General features: G+C 36.1%; 1 protein-coding gene across 1 annotated transcript in view; it reads right to left on the bottom strand.

Moving 5' to 3' along the window:
* Nucleotides 1–12,113, bottom strand: part of INO80D (INO80 complex subunit D) — a 46,621-nt gene extending 34,508 nt beyond the window's left edge. The window contains exon 1 of the mRNA XM_026673203.2: nucleotides 11,782–12,113. The gene's annotated coding sequence lies outside the window, so the exon portion shown is untranslated. The remainder of the gene's footprint in view (nucleotides 1–11,781) is intronic.
* Between the last annotated feature and the right edge of the window lie 9,166 nt (nucleotides 12,114–21,279).

Here is a 21,279-nt window from a genome sequence, read left to right as displayed (position 1 = left end):
GAGGTGATATACAATAAGCAAATAGCAAGAGTAATGATAAATTTTGACCGATAATATTAATATCCAAAAAAGGAACTAGACAAGGATGTCCGCTGTTGCCACTATTATTTGTATTAACCTTGGAAGTATTGAACAGAAATATTAGGAAAAATGAAGAAATAAAGGGAATGAAAATAAAAAAGGAGGAGTATAAACTACAAGCATTTGCAGATGATCTGGTTTTAATACTGGAAGAATCGTTGGAAACAAGCCCTAAGTTAATAGAAAAAATAGAGGAATATGGAGAGGTTGCAGGACTGAAAATAAATAAGGAAAAAACTAAGATTCTAGTGAATATGAGAGAAAAACAAAATAAAATACTAATGGACAAATTAAATATCCAGATCACAAAAGGAAAGTGAAATATTTAGGGATACAAATGACAGAAAAATGTGGAACTCTTAAAGAGGATAATTATTACAGACTGAAACAACAAATAGCAACAGATTTGGAAAAATGGGAAAGCTTACAACTATCCTTAACAGGGAGAATCACGAAAATTAAAATGAACATATTGCCAAAAATACTATATTTATTCCAGACGATTCCAATAAAATTGAAGACAAAATATTTTGAGGACTTAAATAAATGATGCTGAAAATTTGGCAAGGAAAGAAGACAAGAATTAAGATAAAATTGTTGCAAGACACAAGAATGAGAGCAGGTTTTGGATTATCCAATTGGGAATTATATTATCAAGCAATAATATTGTTATGGATAAAAGAATGGATTGTATTAAAAAATGTTAGACTGTTAACATTGGAAAGTCATGATTTGCAATTGGGGTGGCATGCATTTTTATGGTATAGTAAAAGTAAGGCACATGGATATTTCTGGAGACATTATATCAGGGACGCTTTATTAATAATATGGGAGAAAATAAGGGAGTACCAGTCTGGTTATCAACAATAGAGGCATTTGCATATCCAAATGTTTTTAAAATGGAATATATTATTAGATATGAGGAAATTTTAAATGAAAAGGGTGAACTCAAAACAAAGCAAGAATTAGATGAACAAGGGATATATATAGATTGGTATTCATATTTGCAAATATTCATATTCATGTTCAAGATATGAAAAAGATAGTAAGATGGATGGGTTTTATAAAGAACTGACTGAACTAGACAAAATCAATGTAGGCACTGAAGAGAGGATGATTAAAACATTATATGGTTATTTATTGGGAGTGAAATTAGAAGAACAAGAAGTTAAAGAAACAATGATTGCATGGGGAAATTTTTTTGGATATGGGATAGATTTAGATAAATGGCAGAAACTATGGACAAGAAATTATAAATTAACAATGTCAGTGGCTTATAAAGAGAATTTGTATAAGATATTTTACAGGTGGCACTTACTCCCAGCAAGATTAGCAAAGATGTTTAAAGACAAATTGGTGAAATATTGGAAATGTCATCAGATACCTGGATCATATTACCATATGTGGTGAACATACATTGAAGCTAAAAGATACTGGACTAGAATACACACGAGGTTGGAAAAAATGGTAAAACAACACATAGATTTAAAACCAGATATATTTTTATTATGAATTATTTTATTGTGAATTATAACAGAGAGATAGCATATTTTATTATTATTATTTTTTTAAGCAAGTTTTATTAATTTCAAAAAACAAACAAATCATCATCAACCATTACATATTTGAACCTTTTTCCATTATAGATTTAACAAGTCAGATAAAACCTTATCTTATACAATACATTTCTATATTATTTCATCTATTTCTTTCTGACTTGATTATCATCACTCTCTTTCTATGTTTCTACAAGGTTTCACCAATACTCTCAAAGACATAAACAGACACAAACATACATATAAAAAATCTTTTAGTAAAGTAACTTGGCCCCAGGTACCTCTCTTTATATGGGCTTTAATTATATTCATGCTCATCTTACAGATCATTACTTATTTTATTTACCATTCTGTATCTTCTATATAAACTTCTCCATACATTTCACTCTTCATAATTCTATCTTATTCAATCCATCTTAATTTAAATCATTATATTTGTATCTTTTGCCCATCCTTTATTATCCCTCTATCTCATTCCTTATAATGAAAAAAAAAAGAATTTCTCCTGAAATCACTAATCAGAGTATGATGCCTTTCTATCCTCTCCCTAAATTAATTAAATTAACATTTAAAATTAAAATAACACCTAATACCCAATTTGATTCTGCTTGGTACATTCTATCTACTAATTTTTACTTTTAGTAACAATAAAAACAGAGTAAAAAATCAAAAATGTTTAAATACATAATATCCTCCTAAATACGTAGTTAAATAATAAATCTAAATAATAAATCTTATAACATTCTCATTGCCTTTCCCTTCAATATTTTATTACATTTTAAAAATCAATCATTATTAAACATTTCAACATTTTAATTTCTTATTAACTCTTAAGCCATTCTAATTTTCTATTTCTAATACAAATGTTACAGTACCATCTTGTGTACCTTGCAGAATCTTTTTTAAAAAAAATTATGCTTTACCCATTATCCCTAAAAAGGATTCCTCTTTTCCCATCTAATTTTAAAACTTTGTGGCTTTTCTCCGCCTTTCCCCTTTCTTTCTTCCCCCACCAAATCTTCCTACCCCCCCCTTCTTCTAACCTCTGTCTTGCCGGCATCCCTTCTCTGTTGTATTCCCTTTTTCTCTTGTTTGCTATCATTGTATTTATTTTGCATCATATTTTTCTCTTTCTTAAATGTTTTTTTAGATCTTAAGTCCTTCATTTTCCTCGCTTTCTTCCTTCCTTCTTTCTTAGATGAATTTTGGGATTCATTGAAGATGGCGTCTTCATCTTCTTCTTGTTGTTCTTCAGCTTCCATCTGTATTGTCTGTTCATAGTTAACCAACGCCATTTTTTAAAAAAGAAAAGCTTTTTCCATACCATCTTTACAGGCTGCTTTTGTTTGCTCATATTCATCCCTCAGTTCCTCAAAAGAAAAAGCCATTATAGATCTTTTCTTTTCTTTTTCCCTCTTTCTTCTCACACCAACCAAAATATTCCAAAAGAAAAACAAGACAATCCCAGAGTCCACAATCCTCAATCAATCCAAGCCAAGCCAAAATTCCCCCTTTCTCTTCCAGGGGTAGTATCAGACAAAGGAAAAAAGAAAGTTCAAATCTGTATTTTGAAGCCTTATTAAGATTTTATTTCTGTTTTCAAATCCTTAAGGCATCTCCTCCAACAAAATCCAACCAGATAAATATATTTTTTGTCCTCTCCCTTCCGACTTATCCCAAAAAGCTAGTTTTACCTGAAAAAAAAAAACAGGTTTCTCAATATCCATTTATTAATTCCGTCGGGGGGGGAGAGTAAACTTTCCTTTCAGCACCTCAGAATTGCCGCTTATTTCCTCTTGTGGAAAGAATCATCCAAAAAGCCATCATTTTCAGGAATTAAATTAAATATATCTTAGAGTCCTGGGTCGACCAAGAAGACTTTCACTTTTAAAAACTTTCTCCTCTTCCTCCAGCGCATACTTGCCCAGCTGCCGGCTTCTTTGTGGCGGCCATTACGGACCGCCGCTGCACTGTCTTGGTAAAAGGAGGTTCTGCCGGCTAGGGAGGGGGTCTGCAGCACCCCCAAACCCTTTCCCAGATCCCCCCTACCTTCAGCTGCCCCTGCAGGGCAGCCTTGCTCCGCACCCTTTCGGGTCGGAACCCCAAAAACGGCTAGCGCGGCAGGGATCGCGCAACTTCGCGAATCCCTACCGCTCGCAAAGCCGACAAACCGGAAAATCAGCATATTTTATTATTAATGTATTAACAACAGCTAGAATTGTATTTGCACAAAATTGGAAAAATGAGAAAATTCTGACAGAGGAGGAAACAATTAAGAAAATAATGGAACGTGTGAAAATGAGATTAACAATGGCAATTAGAGAACAGGAGGAAAAAGAATATTATAAGATTTGAGATTTATTTTATGAATGTTTAGATAGAAGAATAAGAAACTGAAATATGTGGTAATAGTAATAATATACTATAATTGATTAATCTTGAATGAGTAAGAGAATGAATTAAAATTTAGCAAGAATGAGATATGCTTCTAAAAGATAACAATTATAATGTAAATAATAATATAATAATTGAATAATATGATATAAAATGTTGCTTAGAATGGTTTATAAATATAATCAAGTAAGAAATGTACAATAATATTATTATGCGCACAAGATATATTATCCAACTGACACCAGAGGTGGTTTTCAGCAGGTTCTGACCAGTTCTGGAGAACTGGTAGTGAAAATTTTGAGTAGTTTGGAGCACCGGTAGTGGAAATTTTGAGTAGTTCGGAATATCATCTCTGACTGTCCCTGTCCCTATCTATTCTCTGCCTCCCGAGTCCCAGTTGATTGGCTGGGTCTTCTTTTTACCCTGCACAGGAGAACGGAGCTGGAAAGCAGGTTAGTGGGGTGGGGAAGGAATGGGATTTTGCAGTATCCTTCCCCTGCCACGCCCACCAAGCCACGCCCACAGAACCGGTAGTAAACAAAATTGAATCCCACCACTGACTGACATACTGTAAAATTGAAAGATGGTTTTATTTGTTGTCTTTGTTGTTAAAATTAAAAAAAGATGTTTCAAAAAAAGAAATTTCTTGCTTCAAGGAGCTCAGTTTCTTGCCTTTTTATATACTGTACATTTCCCTGAGTGTCAATTTTGTCCATTTTTATTATTTTGACTATTTTTAATTTCAATTTCTTCTACAAGTTATGGGTGAAATCTTTCTTCATGTGTTTCTTCTTTAAAGCACAGAAACACCTTCTGAAACACTGAAGCACTGTGTTATTTACTTATTCAGTTTGTACAGTCACCCATCTCACGTAACTGACTCTTTTCCACTTGTACTGACAATTGTGCCCACTTGGTAAGGATCACTTCTTCCTTATTTCAATTAGCTACTCATCAACTAAAAGAACTGCAAAGACAATTCTTGTTCAATAGGTACAAGCTTCTTTGATATAGTTAGACCAAACTTCTTCAAATAAGGGTGTTCTTATCTATGTCTTCCAGAAGCTTTTTTGGGAATGAATAAGAACTGCTTATTCAAAAATGCTAATCCATCCCCCATCTTCTCCCTACTAATGACATCTCCAATATCAGATACCTCAGAAAGGACAGAGAAAAATTTTATTTTCAGTTCCTGATTCATGATTTGGTTGGTTGGGGGGAGGGGGATTGTTGTGTATGTTTTATAAACTGTTAATTGTTTCTTTGGTTTTAATTTCTGTACACTTCCTAAAATCACCTTGGTGAGATGGCAGCCATATAAATCACGTAAACAATAAATAAATAAAATGTTAAGAGGCTCCAAACTCTGCTCTCATTACCTCCCTCTTAGAAAGGCATTTTCTCAACTCTCTCATATCTCCACCATTGTTCATACAACTACAGCAAGGGTATTCAAACTTAGCAAGTTTAAAAGTTGTGGACTTCAACTCCCAGAATTCCTGAGCTAACATGACTGGAGTAGGAATTCTGGGAGTTGAAGTCCACAAGTCTTGAGCTACAGTAGTGTGATTTTGGGTGGTGTAAATCCTTCCTTTCTGCACAAAATCCTAAGATTACAAACTTCTTTCACTTGGAATAGATTGAGCATGCCTACTGTTTACATAGACATCACACATCAAAAATTTATAATACTATGGGAATCTTTAGTTTTACCATTCTGCATTTATAATGATTCCATTTATACAATCAGCTCTATATCAATACAAATTTGGCACAGGGTATCTCACAAAAGGTCCAATTACACCTAGAAATACTACCTAATTCTGCCTAAGAAGTATTGCATATAAAGGATGTATAAGAATGTAAAGGATACTTTTTTCAAATCTCCTGTTCTGAATGAGAATACTCTCAGAAGGATCAAGTGTACTACAAATGTCTTCCTATTCTACTGAAAACAGCCTGTTGATTTCAAAATGTTTCATTTACTATCTTTTGAAATACATATATTTCAAAACAATACATTTAACAAAATATATGAAACATAGTATACTCTCATTTTCTGACCCATATGTAAAGTTACAATTCTTATACTAAAAACTGTTACAAAATTATCTTCTGTCAGCTGTTTCTAAAATGCTCACAACTGTAGCAGAATCTTTATAATACAAATAAACAAGTAAAGAGGTGATTTGAAGATCCTTTTGAAAAAGGATTATTTTTAGAGGTTATCTTTCCTGTAAAACCAGAGCCCTTTTTTCAATTGTGGTTTATACTTTTTTAAAAAATAGAATTACACATTAAACTGTACTTTTAGGCCTCCAAAGACCAATTGTGCCACAACATTGATACAGGTGAGCAACTTTTTAGAATTTAGGGCAAATAAAAGGAATTGTATGGCTGTGGTGCTTTATAAAAAAATAGCAAAAAAAATTGTTTCTGAAGAATTCGGGTCTTGTGGGAGGGTTACAAAATAATGACTGGGATCTGGTTCTCGTCTGAGGTCTGCAGGCTGCCCACCCCCAGGACAAATCTATGAAGCACGCCATTATTCTTGATTTAATGTTGCAGCATTCCTTGTGGGGTTGTTATTAATATTACTTTTTTGCTATTTTCAACTTTGTTTTTTCATTAACTATTTCAAGCTGCTCAGAACCTTCAGAAATGGAATGGCACATAAACAAACAAACAAACAAACTTTAGTGTGCAGAGACTACCCAGAAATTCAGAATCAATCTGTCTGAGCCAAGTACTGCAATTCCAAAAGTAGGTTGAGAAGGATCAAAGCCTACATCCAGATTCAGAAAAATAGACCTTCACCCTTTAGCAGAAAACTTCAGTGGTTATAAACATTTATCCTTGTTAAGGCAAGAGGTCACACTAGAATAAAATTTCCAAATGAAAAGTTGTAAGAAAAAAATTAAGATTTTACATAATTTGGTGCATAGATCTTTGAGTAATATTCTTCTAAAATAAGTTTAATAAGCAGCCTGAAAGTGTAAATACTGAGCTTTAATTTATTTTGGTGAAGCTGCCATAGCATTTGAAGTGCCACAAAACTCCAGAAGAACAAACTAAGACCAGAGCCTTGGTTAAGGCTGACAGCTTGATAGGATCTCAGGACGTTGCTCTGAATTACCTCATTTTGGCTCTGAATCTGGAAAGTGGTTGAATCTACTGTTTGCCACCTTCACAAATATCATTTTTTCTAGGACATTTATTTGAATACAACTAGTACAACTATCAGAGTAACAGGTCACATGTAATTGGGTTGCTTATAAGCTAACAATTGAGATATAGTAAAATCCAGTCCAGTTTTCCCACTGGAAAGACAATGCTTCTGTTAGCACTATAAAGTTGTTGCTTTTTTAAGGTAATATGAAGAATACAAGAAGTAAGAAAATGTTTTAGCTTTTCCTTATATAATATTAGATTTTATCATACGACAACAAATGCTACAATATGTTTCTGGCAACTTGATTCTAACCATATTTACTAAGAATCAAGTTTCACTGAAATCAATAATCCTCACTAATAAATACGCATAGGATGGCAACCAGACATTTTACATCAATAAAGTTACAGTACAAAGATAAGTCTTATTATACATCACATTACAAAGATTAATATTAAAAATCACATAGTGTCAATGATTATTAATTTAATGACTATTAATTTAATGAAGATTTTTATCATATCATTACCATGTACCTCTACATAGCAGTTATTTCCCATATAAAAGTTTTCTTTGTATAATCTATAACAAGAGCTCATACATATAAATTGGAAATTGCTTTTCTTTCATTTTTGGGCACATAGGAGAGAGTTTCAAAAACATCTATTAAGACAATACTGTAATTAAAACTCTCTCTTCTACATAGATATTAAATCACTTATAAATTGATTTTATATGCAAGTTTGCAACTCAACCCCAGGTAAGTTTACTCAGAAGGATGTTTAATGTGGTTCACTCCCAGTCTTGGATGTGCAGCTAGAATAGGTTCCACTGAAACTTGTACAAGTTATTTTCACATGAATTTAGGATCAGAATGAAAATGATTCATATCGTCTTGCTCTTAATACTAACACCCACATATCAGAAAGAGGTTAATTTAGTCCAGGCAAGATTTTTTTTCCACTTTCATCTAGAATTCTATATTTGAACATTGCAAGGTATTAAAAAAATAAAATACAGAATCTAGATTGCCACAATTCCATATTTCTAAAAATGATAGTTTTAGTACCAAAATATTTAGACTCCACCCACATAAGGAAGGATATGCTAGATTTTTTTCTCCATGTTATCAGAATGATGTTTTTATCAATGAAACATATTTCTTCTTCTAAAATTGTCCTATTAATGAAAAAAGCATTTTGTCTTAAAATTCTTGTACTGCAATTTTAATGCATGGATTTCTGGACTTTAGGAGAACAATAATCTACCAACTCAGACTCCCCCCCCCCCCCCATCCTTCATCCACATATGCCAAGTGCAGGACCAGTCACAATCATGAAATAAATGCATTATTATTTCTGAGCCATGAAGTTCTTATTATGAGTAGATGTTTGATAAAAAAAATATTCTCCTGATACAGGCAGATGTTGAAGTTAAATACAAGCACCTACATGGGAATATTAAATCATATTCACCTGAGGTCACAAATATATAAAGTAATAATGAAAGTGTTCATAATTGATCTTAATTCTCTTGTAATCAGATGGACTAGCAGAGCAATATAATAGAAAACTCCATTTAAGAAAAAAATCTTGTCATTAGGTACCTAGGTTTTAGTTAATGAACTTTACTTAACAATTTTGTATTAGGACAGAGTCCTGACAATGCTACTAGGATTATACTTAGCATTGTTACATGGTTGCCTTGTTTCAAGGAACTGCTCAGTTGCAATTACATGAGTTGCTAAATCTGGGTTACATTCTGAGCATTTTCAGTTTTGTGGATCTAATAACTTCATCTAAATATGATTCTGAATATCTTTCCATACAGGTCACTGGTACATCTGCACGATTACATACCATTCTCACAATTGAGCAGGGAAGCCAATTAATTCCTGGCTCTGATGCCAATACTGTCTTGCAATTGTAGTGCTGAAGCCTGGTAGCAGGGAAAACCTCTTGCTTCATCCCACTCTATACTGAGCTATTCCCCTCTGCCATTTCCCTATGCCACCTTATGAGCCTCACACTACAGCAGAAGAGTTTTCTTTGCAACTGACCTTTAGGTGGTCTGAGAAATTAGTTAAAGTGTAGCAAAAACTGAATATGGGGTTAAGGTGCTAGCTGAGGCCAATTTTTGCATCCCCCTATTGATCAGCTACATACATTGCTACTCATTCCACATGGAGGCTGAGAATAGAATTGCAACAGTATAAAATGATGAGGGTCAGAGGAATAAGACAGTTGTTTTATTAAATGCATTTTCTTGAATTTGGAACAAAATTATAAACATAATATTCACTACAAAGTAGAAATGGGGAAAACTGATAATACATACAGTAATAAATTCTGTAATATTCTGTAATAAATACTAAATATTACAATATTTAAGCTTAAGTAATAGAACAGGTAGAAAGACTGTTAAGTCCTTGAACCAGAAATCTTTTCTGAAAAGAACATGTCAGTCATCATAAATGACCAAAAATAGTAACAAAATAATACTTCTTGTCAGTTAAAAGTGTTGCTTTAAATAAACTTAATTTTAGGAAAGTATAGATTAGATCTTGACTTCAGCTCATTTTTGTGCAGTTCAATAATTTTTAATAAAATTCTCCCATCATGAAATAGGTTCAAAAGACCTAAGCTACAATTTCAGTCTACTATTTTAAGGTATGACAAAATTGCTATTCTATTTTATAAAAAAATATTTTAAATGTTGGCATCCCATGCTGAGATGCAACTCTGTACATGTTTAATAAAAGAAAATTTATATGAGTGGTTTGCAATTGAATTTAGATTTCTGCCAGAAAAGAAATACCCTACATTCATCTAGGAATCATGCAAATTTGGCCATAATATATTAATAAACTGTAAGCACTTGCTTAATAAATTATCTTTTTCAACAAAAAGCAGATTCAGATGCAACTCAATTTCAGAAATGATTCATATATGGTTTGAAAAGCTACAATTTGAGAAACAGAAGCCCAAAGTTCTCTTGGATTGACAGAGTTGTATCAATAATTATTTGCATCTTCACCAAGACCTCGCCTAAATTAGTTTAGATTAGATGGACTAATTTAAGGAACTTTTCCTAAAACTGGTCCAGAAACATGGTAATTATTTCTATGAGAATTTTCTGTGAAAGTCCTGTGAATTTTGTCTAGGTAACCTCTCTCAACTATCCAGACTCAATGGCAGATTCACTTTTGAAACTAATCTGAATGATCAGTTCTTCCAACTTTCTCGAGGGTCTGGCCCCACCCCCCCCCCCCAAAAAAAACACCTGCCAAACAACTAATTCAACAATCCTTTCCACACGTGCCTCATGGAAGAAATTTTGGACCCAGTGCTTCGGCATAACAGTTATTGGCGGACCCTCTTAAGACCAGAGACAGATCATGAGCTGCCCTACAACTCATTCACAAAACTAGGTGCCTTCAATGAACACGGGACTCTGCGTGACAGCAACTACGAATTCCCGAAATGGGAATATCCGAGTAATCCTACACAGAATCCCAGCGTAGGAAGCTGGGTGGGCAGCAGCCCTGTCCACCCGCTCCCCACCCAGGCTCCAATGCCCTAAAACAAACACTCCAAGAGTATTTCTGGAGGGGACCTTGCAACAACCATGCAGCAAAATTCCCTTCCTCCCGTTTTCCAGGACCTTAAATTGATTCACGGGTGCTGGGGGAATTTCGGAAAGTTTCCAAGAGCCGAAGTTTAAATGAGAATTAACCTTAAGACTTTCGAAGGAGAGGCGACGGAGTGGGCTATAGGGCGTGGAGAAGGCGGAGAAGACCCCTATGCAATTTAGCAAGGGACGCAGAGTATTCCTACACTCATTTCCAAATGAGGTTGAATTTAAAACTCGGGAGGAAAAGGATCGTGGATTTCGAAGAATATCGAAGGCTCCGATGCCTCAAATTAAACTTTAAAGGCCGGCGGCGGGGGCCCAAGAAGACGCGCTCCCCGAACCTTGCCGGGGCTCACCCACCCGCGGTAGAAACAGGACGCGGGAGATACGGCCAAAATAGTCTCCATCGTGATATTTTATCTCAATAATCACCGGCGAAATCCCCTTCCTCGCCTTCCTTGCCCCGGGGTCTCCGCTGCCGCCCCCCCCCACGGCCCACCCGTCCGTCCGTCAACGGCCGGCTCAGGGCCTTAGCCGGCACTCCCGGGCTTAAGCGCCACCCCGAACCCCAAAGCAACGTGGAGTCAGGAGGATTTCGACTGAACCCGCATTAATCTTGGCTATTTTTGGCCCGCCGGGCGCCGGAGCTGGACCCTGCGGGGGCGGGGAACTCACAGGCCTGCCCTGGGTCCAGCACCCACGATCCCCGTAAGACGGCCCGACCCAGAGCCTCTTCCCCACCATTTCGAGTGAGAGGCCACCTCGCCCCCCCTTTTTCCTTTCGCGGCACCCCGCGGCTTCCAAAATCCCACCAGTCCCCCTCGAGGCCTAGAGCGCCCCTTCGAATCCCCGGCCTCGCGTATCCCGCTCGGCCGCCCGCCCTGCGGACGTAGCGCCGCCTGCTGCTCTACGTGAGCCCGAGGATGGAGGCCGGGCCTGGCTTACCTTTCCAGCTGCTTTTTTTTCTCTCCTCTCTCCTCTCCCCCCTTTCCCTCTGTTGGGCTGACAGACCAGAGTTTCCTCCCCAACAGAGGGACCGGGGAATGGGCTCGGAGCTGCTTCAGCGCTGAGGAGCTGCTGCTGTTGCTGCCCCCCTGGCTCTGAGGAGAAAGATTCCTGCTTTTAGAAAAGACGAAAGCTTTGAACGGGAGCTCTTTATTATTTTAAAACTACAAAGTGCTCAGAGGGTAGGTGATTATTAAGGGGAATCCCTGAATATATTCTCCAGCAAAGAAGGCAGGGCTGTTGGGGCTGCTCAAGAAGAGAGCTGAGCAGCCTCCTACAGCACCACTACAGGCACTGAGAGGACATAACACCAGAGAGCGGCTTCTCTGCCCTCCAAAACAACAACTTTCCTACCATCTTGGAGGTAGTATAGAGAGAAAGAAGGTGGAGGAGGAAGAAGAGGAAAAAGGGAGAAAAGTACAGCGCGTTTTTATGAAGTGTGATGTATCAAAAATACTTTTTTTTAGAGAGATACAGGGCGGGAGGGTATGATTTGTGGAGCAATTTCCATTTGAAGCTGAAATGCAACTTAGAATGAAATAATTTCATTCTAAAATTCTCAAGTTTTTGTTCATGTATTATTTTAAAATAAAAACAGGGCTATGTGTGATTTTTTTCTGCGATGAAGTCGAATGTGTGAGTAGAAACTATGTGAGATGTAATTCTGAAAATTTGAAATCTTATGGAATTATTAATGTATAACAAAGCTAAAATTGATATTGGATGATTTTGACAAAACTGGATCTTTTTTGCTCAAGGTAAGCTAAAGGAATTAAACTTTTGGTGAAAATATAGGTTTTTAGGAAACCAAGGATTAAAAAAATAAAATATTAGTAAATGCAATATATATGTTTTTCCCAGGTTATTGCATTTCTAAGTAGTGTAAGGGGTAAATCAAATTGATTCTAAAAACTTCTAAGGATGGAGTTGGACATTTAATAGACTGTTTATCAGAATGTTAACCCTTGTATAAATTTCTTTATTTGGATTGTGTTTTGACTGAAGTACAAAATTGGGTGTTTTTCATAGTTGAGAAAGTTATTATGTTTCTATTTTTGAGAGGAAAAAACTTGACCCAATAGGAGGTTGGCTCTGTAATAAATGATGAGTTTGTAAAAGATACTGTAAAGGCTAAATTGAACAAGGAAACAGAAAATTTATAATCTTATATAATATGAAATACCTAGAAAATGGCTCATTGAATTTTACATTAATTGTATAGTTAAGAATTCTATAATCTTCGTAACTTTTAACTAAATGTATGTTTTAACTTATGTTAGATCAGTCCTGAATTAATGTTTCAGAATGTCTCGGTTTCTTTGATTTGGGCCCTGCAATCATAATCTATAATTAATTTCTGTTAATTTCTATGAACCATTGTGCATGTACTTTACATGTACTTTCAGATTGCTACCCTATACATAGCAGAGTGAATCTAGTATTAAATATTTTTTCCCAACTGTTTGCAATATTATCTGTTTATCTTGGCAATACCTTCAGTACTGGATATTTAGCAGCAGTTTGTTGCCTTCCTTGATAGTGTGCTATCTTTGATCTTTAGAAGTGCCAGTCTACTTCCTAAGTAAATAACTTAGAATTGCAGAATGGCCAGATTGAAGCTAAATTGGACCATTCTGGTTATCTTTGTATTATACATAATTGAAGCATTTTACAGGAGGGAACCTAGAATCTGTAAATTTAAATTTTTTCTATTACAATTTATTATATTCTACATTTAACTGAACTTTCAATGTGATGTTTATTCTCTTTCATTTAAAAATTTGCCAACCTTACCATGTTGGATAACTGGATGCTTTTCACCATTGTTAAGCTACTGTGGTTTAACAATGGACAAAGTAAAGGACAGTGCCTGTACTGCATAGTATAGGTACAGGTACTGTATAAAGTAATACATACCCTGTCATCTATATAATGATATTTTGTCAAAAAATGCTAAAATTAGCTGATGTCTCAGTGATTACTACACAAGAATGCAGGTTTTCCATGTGACCTTCTCATATAAAGCCTCTATATATTTTAATTTGGCAAAGCTAGCTTGTAGTTGAGAGAGGCTCAGTTTTTGCTTGGCCAAGAAAAAGGAAAACTTATTTGGACAAAAGGAGAAGTATGGTCTGCTTCAGGTCCAAGATTTGGGTTGGTTATATTCTGAGAGAATAAAACTCAAAAAAGGTGGATTATATTCTCAGAAAACTCTTAGATCAGTGGTGGCTAACCTTTTTGGGCTCTTGTGCTGATAATCGCGCACTCTTGACTGCTCGTGCTCACGTGCCATCACTCAGAAGGCAATGCGCACAGCCCCCCATGCCTCCTGCGCATACGTGTGCAACCCGCATGACCTGCACAGCACGCGTCTGTGCATGCGGTGTGACCCGCGCTGCACGCTTCTGCGCATGTGCACATGACCCCCTGTGCATTGCACACTTCTGTGCATATGTTAAGTGTCTCCTGCGCGCCACCATACCCCCACGCGTGTGTGCCAGATACCCAACAATCAGCTGTCAGGCGCGCAGTGCACGCGCGCATACGCAGTAGACCATTTCTGGGCGAGTGCTCGCGTGCCGGCAGGAATGACACTTCTGGCACGCTTGCCATAGGTTCGCACCACGGCTCTAGATTGTCTTTCTTTTACTCCACGGTCATAAGAATGGATGGTGTAGCAGCCCATACTAACTTCTACCCGCTGTTCAATTTGTTCAATTTGTTTAAATGTTTCTTTAAACATTAAAACAAATCCATAGAAGCAATTGCAGAAGGTCAAGCACAGGTTTTAGCACCTTGATTGACAAGCACAAACCCAACGGTTGTTGGTCTTTGCTGAGTTTGTGAGCAAAAAGAAAATCATGCAGCTTCATCAATCTTGTATGAATACCATTAACAGAATAGCAAAGTCTAAACTATTTGCAAAATGCAGAACTGTTCTCAATTGTTAAGGTCTAGAAACCTACAATGTTTGTATTAAATACATCTGAAAATTCAGCATGAAGAACCCAATAGCACTTATACATAAAACTCAACATATCAATCTACTCAATAATGGAGTCTATTGAAAATGTACCTAAACTTTACTTGATTTCAATCTATCATGGCAAAGAATCTTTTGGGAGGGGGAAGAACAATTCTTATTTAATTAGTCAGTTTCAAAGAATCATACACTTCTTTCTAGGATGTTTGCTCTTTATAGAATTCCCCACATGTAAATAGCATGGGCTATAGGTTATAGAGCATATGATATATGTGGATGGAGTTGGCAACAGCTACCTGTTTGACAGGATGGAGGGCTATGGAGGATGTGCAAAATCCCATTTAATTGAGATTGTATAAAGAGCACGATGGGAAACTATGGTGCAGCAACTAGAAGTTTTACTCTGATACACTCAAGTGATCATGTCACTAGAAAATCCAATGTGCATCATTCAGATAATACGGGCTGTATCATTAAGATAAGCAGTGCTCTGGGTCACTATCTAACGTGTATAGTTCAGGTGGCATATTTTTTCCAGTATGACTCACTCAGGGAAAAGAGACTGAATATGATCCAACTGATGAGTGTTGCTCATCAGCCCTTTGTGAGTGATGGCCCAATATTGGTTATAGCTAAATGTATTCTGATATTTATAGAAATGATTTTAGCTATGAGCTTCTAGTTTGAAAGATAGAGGATGAATGTATTAGCTTTTAAATCAAAACAGGCACATTTTCAGCTTCTTTGGTATGTATCTCAATAAAAATTGGTTTTAAAAAGACTCCAAATGGCTTTTCAACATGCCATAAAATGTTTTACCTTTTTAAAGATAAGGCACTCAATTTTTGAAAATACCATAGAAACTGTCATCAAGAAACATCCTGATTTTAACTTTTGTATTTAAATCAGGACAACCAGTTTGGTGTAGTGGTTGGCATCAGGCTACAAATTGGCCGACTGTAAATTTTAGTCCAGCCTTGGGCATGAAGTTGGCTGAATGACCTTGGGCTAGTCACCTTCTCTTTTAGCTTTAGGAAGGAGGCAATGGCAAACTCTTCTGAAGAAATCTGGCCCAGAAAACTGCAGGGACTTGTTCAGGTGGTCTCTGAGAATTGGATATGATTGAACAGAAGGACAAAAAAAGTCAAAAGGAAAAAAATGGTTAAAATTCCACATTTGTATATATGTTTAAATATCAGACATGATATTATTCCGATTAAAATCGGAATTCCGATTTTTTGGGGAATCGGACAGGCGGCGGGCGGCGCGAGCGGAGCCCGGGCGGCGCGAGCGGCGGGCAGTGGGGGGTCTCTTTTGGCCGGCCCCGATTTTTTTTTCAGAGGGGAATACATGCCTGAAATATACAGATTTTTATTTTTATTGTATACATTTACAATATACTAAATATACTTTATAATTATATGTTTCATATTTTTCTTACTATATATTTGCTATGTTAAATTTCAATTGAATAGAAAAAGAAAAGCCTTGGAACGTATAATTGTAAAGTTTAGGTCAATCGTGTATTTTATTGATATCACCCAATATGGACATCTCAGTAAAAGCTTTTGTTTAGTTAATCACTTTAAAATGTAAATTATGTAATTTACAAATTGTGTATTGTGAAAGGTTGAATATTTGTTGCTGGAAACTTTTCATTCTTTTTTATCTCGTTGACAAGCTTCTCCCCCCCTCTCTTTTTTTTTTGGTGGCACCTTGCAATTATTTTCAAAATCAAGCAGGCAGTCCTGGAGTGAGTTTAAATTTATTCCAAATGCCATCAGTATTACATTATTTTAGTTCCAGGATTTTGAGTAGTTTCTTGATTCAGAAGGAACGTCCATGTTTTCCACTAGTAGATTTTAAGAACATTCAAACCAATCAATACAGGTAGTCCTCAACTTACAACCACAATTGATCCCAAAATTTATTTTGCTAAATGAGACATTTAAGTGAGTTTTACCAACTTTATAAATTTTCTTGCCAGAAAAGTAGGTAAGTGAATCATTGTACTTGTTAAGCTGGTAACCCAGTTGTTAAGTGAATCTGGCTTCCCCATTGACTTTACTTGGGTTGAGGACTAAATCAAATTGTTCACCCTGCATGAATCTATATTACAGGTTGACCATAATTTTGACCATGATTGAGCCCAAAATTTCTGTTGCTAAGTGAATTTTGTTAAGTGAATTTTAAGTGAATTTTGCCCCATTTTGCTACCTTTCTTGACATGCTTAAGTGAATCACTGCAGTTGCTAAGTTAGTAAAATGGTTGTTAAAAGAAACTGGCTTCCCCATTGACTTTGCTTGTCAGAATGTTGCAGGTGATCACGGTATCAGGACACTACAAATGATGTAACTGTCATAAACGTGAACCAGTTGCCAAGCGTCTGAATTTTGAACTGTTGGGATGTCACAACAGTTGTATGAAATGTGATAAGTCACTTTTTTTAGTGATGTTGTAACTGGTCACTAAATGATGTCAAGGACTACCTGTCCATTGGGTTTGGCTTGTTCTAGCAATATGATTTGTGGTGTATCAATTGTGGAGATGCAGCCAGTTGGGATTAAACCATGGCTTAATGTGTAACACAACCTTAGGGAAAGTCAACTTAAGACATTCAAAATTTTGTTCTGGGCTACAACTAAGAAGGGTAAATCTGTCACAATGGCTTACACTCTGGTTCTGAAGTTGCAATAGCTGCCTCCCCTGTCACATGGCTGTATTCAACAATCGGCCTGCATTTATGGCTATTCGCAGCATTCTCGGTTTATGTGACCATAGTTTACAATGTTTTTGATGAAAACTGGTGTTTGCTAATGATTTTCAGCAAAAAACAGCCTTTAGCAAATAATGGATTTGCTTAATGATCATTGCAAAAAAAAACCATAAAAATGGGTCCAGACAATGGGTCCCCTTTAGAACCATCACAACTTTTTTAAAAAAAAAAATTACTGGTTTTTAATATATTCTCATATTTTCAATCAAGTATTAAATACACTAATATCATTGTTAATCAATCATTTGACTATACTTTTATTCATTCATGTGTTACAAAATATATTTTACTTAATTTGTTTTATAACAGTTCATATTATCATCTTAAATCTATCCTACAATCATTTTGTAGATATAAGAATACATCTTTATATATTTATTATTTTCTAAGAATCTACATATTTCATTACCATGTTTTATTGTCTAACCATTGATAAAATAGATCCCAAATTTTATAAAATTGTTTATCATCTTGTTCTCTGATTTCAAATGTCAGTCTACTCATTTCAGCACATTCCAATATTTCCTTAATGATTTCCTCTTGTGATGGTATTTTCTCATTTTTCCAGTTTTTAGCAAATACAATCCTAGCCGCTGTTAATACATTTACAATCAGGTATTTCAATTCTTTACTATATGTTTCAGGTAAAATTCCCAATAAAAATATCTCTGGTTTCAAATCTATATGCTTTTTTGTCATTTTTTCCAACCACGTGTGGATTTTAGTCCAATATTTTTTAGCATCCACATAAGTCCACCACATATGGTAATATGAGCCAAGTGCCTGATGACATTTCCAACATTTTTCAGATTTGTTCTTGAACATTCTTGCTATTCTTGTCGGGGGGAAATGCCACCTGTAAAACATCTTATACAAATTTCCTTTAATTTTCTTTTATAAAATGACATTGTCATTTTATAGTTTTGAGACCACAATTTTTGCCATTTCTCTAGATCAATCCCATATCCAAAATTCTTCCCCCAAGCAATCATTGTTTCTTTAACTTGTTCTTCTTCTAGTTTAATTTTTAATAAATATCCATACAGTTTTTTAATCACCTTTTCACCAGTACCTGTCAAAATCTTATCTAAATCAGTCAGTTTATCATAGAAACCTTCTGTTTTAGAGTCTTTATCATACCTTGAATGTATTTGTGCATATGAAAACCAATTCATCTTTATACCTTGTTCCTCTAGTTTTTGTATAGATTTAAGTTCACCCTTTTCATTCAATATTTCACCATATCTAACTGTTTGTTCCTTTTTATATATTATAGGATAAGAAAATGCTTCAATAGTCGATAGCCAGAGTGGAATTTTCAAATAACATTGTCTTTTAGTCTTCTCCCAGTTTAACCACAGAGACTCCCGTATATAATGTCTTCTAAAATACCCCTGTGTTTTAGTTCCTTTATACCATAGAAAAGCATGCCACCCCAACAACAGATCATGTCCTTCTAATGTCAACAATCTAGTATTTCTTAATGTTATCCATTCCTTAACCCATATCAAATTTGTAGCTTGGTAATACAACTCCCAAATAGGCAAACCAAATCCTCCTCTTATTCTGGCATCTTGCAAAAGTTTTAACTTTATTCTCGCTTTCTTACCTTGCCATATATATTTCAACACAATTTTATTTAAATCTTCAAAGTAATCTTTTCCAAGCCTAATTGGAATTGTTTGGAACAAGTATAAAGTTCTGGGTGATATATTCATCTTGATTGTTGATATTCTCCCCATCAATGACAGTTGCAAATCTTCCCACCTCGCCAAATCCAGTGCCATCGCTGCTTATGTTTGATATAATTATTCTCTTTTAGTGTACTGCATGTTGCCGCCAAATGTATCCCCAAGTACTTGACCCCGTGACCTGGATTTTCAATAGATCCGCCAGTTCTTCCTTCTGTCTTGATAGCATATTCTTTGTCAAGATCTTTGTCTTATCTTTATTTATTTTCAAACCAGCCACCCTTCCATACGCCCCCATCCTTTCCATCAATTTTGATGCTGTTTCTAGTGGGTCTTCTAAAATGAAAACCAGATCATCTGCGAAAGCCTGCAACCCAAACTCTTCCTTTCCAATTTTCATCCCTTTTATATCCTTTTCCCCTCTAACATTTCTGTTTAGCACTTCCAAGGTTAACACAAAGAACAGAGGTGATAGTGGGCACCCTTGTCTTGTTCCTTTTCTTATATCAATAGAGTCTGTCAGTTCTCCCTCTATCATTACCTTTGCCATTTGCTTATGATATATAGCTTCTGTTGCTTGAATAAATTTTTTAGCAAAGCCCATCTGTTCCAACAGTAATAACATGAATCACCAATCCACACTATCAAATGCCCTCTGTGCATCTAGAAATATCAAAGCCACCTGTTTTTCAGGGTGTGCCTTGCAGCACTCCAAAGTATCCAAGATTACTCTCACATTATCCTCAGTCCGTCTCTTTGGCAGAAATCCACCTCAATCAGGATGGATAAAATTGTTTAAGTATTTATTAAGTCTTTCTGCCAAAACTGAAGCCAAAACTCTATAATCTGCATTTAGTAAGGAAATAGGTCCATAGTTCTTGACCTGCAATGGATTGGCCTTCTTTGGGACAAGTGCAATACAAGCTTCTGACCATGATTTAGGAATCCTCCTCTTCAACACAACTTCATTCATAACTTCTAGCAATGGAAGGCTCAACGACTCTTGTAGTGTTTTATAAAATTCCACCGGAAGTCCATCTAGGCCTGGCGCCCCTCCTTTATTCTGCTTCTCGAGTGCTTCAGTCAACTCCATCGTTACATTGCCCTCTAACATTGTTTCAATCTCTTTAGGTATCTGGGGTAAGTTAGCATTCTGTAAATACTGTTTAACTCTTTCCTCATCAATATTCCCTTGTGTGTACAGCTTCCCACAATAGTCTCGCATGATTTTCTTCTTCTCTTTACTACCATGGCAAACTTGGCCTTGGTCATCTACCAATTGCAATATTTTCCTTGATTCTTTCTCCTTTCTCAATCCATATGCCAACCATCCACCCAGTTCACCCGCATCTCCAAAGTAGTTCTGCCCAGCACCTCCAACCCTCCGTGCCAATTCTTCCTTTTCTATTAGACCCATTTTATGTTTAATTATATCCGTTTCCAACTTAATGTCCCCTTTCCGTGGCATTCTCTGCAGCTCCTCCTCAAGTCCTTTACACCCATCCTCCAATGCCCTAGAGGCCAGTCCTTTCATGGTACCTCTTCTCCTTGCACAGTCTACTATCAAGCCTCTGGCATATGCCTTCATTGTATGCCATACGTTCTGAATTGATGTATCTTTTTTTGTTTTCTCTAAAGAAAGCCAGCTCTTTCTCCATCCACCATGTGAAGTCCTTTTCCTTTAATATTGTATTATCCAACGTCCATCCAGATCTTCCTCCCCGTCCCCTCCATTCGTCACTGGATTGTGACCTGCACAAGTACCCGTTTCAACATTTATTTGTTGAACATTAGCCAACAATTCTGCTGACATCCATATCACATCTACTCTGGACCATGATAAATGTCTATTCGAGTAGAAGGTGTATTGTTTAGAACCATCACAACTTAAAACCATAATGGGCAAGCTCATTATGGTAGTAGATCAAGGACTAGCTGTAAAGATGAATGGCAAACAGCAGGCACATAATTTAGTTAGTGCTGCAGC

The sequence above is a fragment of the Notechis scutatus genome, chromosome 1, assembly GCF_049901735.1.
Source record: "Notechis scutatus isolate UNSWTSFEM ecotype Mainland chromosome 1, rNotScu1.2, whole genome shotgun sequence".
NCBI lineage: Eukaryota > Metazoa > Chordata > Lepidosauria > Squamata > Elapidae > Notechis > Notechis scutatus.
This window is presented reverse-complemented; position numbering and strand designations above follow the sequence as displayed.